Here is a 917-nt window from a genome sequence, read left to right as displayed (position 1 = left end):
ATGAATGGCATTTGGCTTCACTGTGCTGCATACTATTAATTAAACAAAATAATTTTAAAATAGTAATGGAAAGGGCTACAAATGGATGATTTTTTTTTTTTTTTTAAATAGCCAAGTTCTGGTAGTTTCCCACTCTTTCTTGCTCTTCTTTATTTTTATTTTTTAAGATTGTCAACATTTTTAAACAGTGCTAAAATGGAAGTGGTGCCCTGGTGGTGCAGTGGTCAAGAGCTCGGCTGCTAACCAAAAGGTCAGCAGTTCATATCTACCAGCTGCTCGTTGTAAACCCTATGGGGCAGTTCTACTCTATCCTATAGGGTTGCTAGCAGTTGGAATCAACTCAGCAGGAATGGGTTTTAAAATGGAAGTGTATTAAACTTCTGTGAGGGCACAGAAGTTGAGGTAATTAACTCCTGTAGACCCCGGGAAGCCTTCAGAGGGGAGGTTTATATTTAAGCTGTTCTTGAAAAAGGGTATAAGTGTATATAAGCAAGCGTACAAGGGAAGGCGCTCTCTGTAGAGGAAACAGCATGTGCAAAAGTGTAGAGGTGTGACACGGCATGGTCGACTCCGCAGTGGGGAATCATGTGGGGTTCTTTTAGTTTAGGTTGGTACTGGGGTACTGAGAAGAAATAAGGCTTTGGCATTCTGGGACATCTCCCTGAGACACCCTTTCCACTAGTTCTCCCCCAATCCCTACCTCCACCCCCTCTGCCTGGCTGATCCTTCAAGATCCAGCTTGAGAGCCATCCTGTAGAAGCAACCAACTAAGCAAAAGTGAGCAAACCTATAGGGCTCACCTACATAAAAGTTTAAAAAATCAAGAGAATACTGCTCACCATTCTAGTGACTGAGGTCATTAATCAGTTGGTCTGGCATGGTCCCTGTCATGGATTGAATTGTGTCTCCCAAAAATG

This window comes from Trichechus manatus, unplaced genomic scaffold (assembly GCF_000243295.1).
Source record: "Trichechus manatus latirostris isolate Lorelei unplaced genomic scaffold, TriManLat1.0 scaffold00053, whole genome shotgun sequence".
Taxonomy (NCBI): Eukaryota; Metazoa; Chordata; class Mammalia; order Sirenia; family Trichechidae; genus Trichechus; species Trichechus manatus.
The sequence above is the reverse complement of the archived record's forward strand: the minus strand, read 5'-3'. Positions refer to the sequence as shown.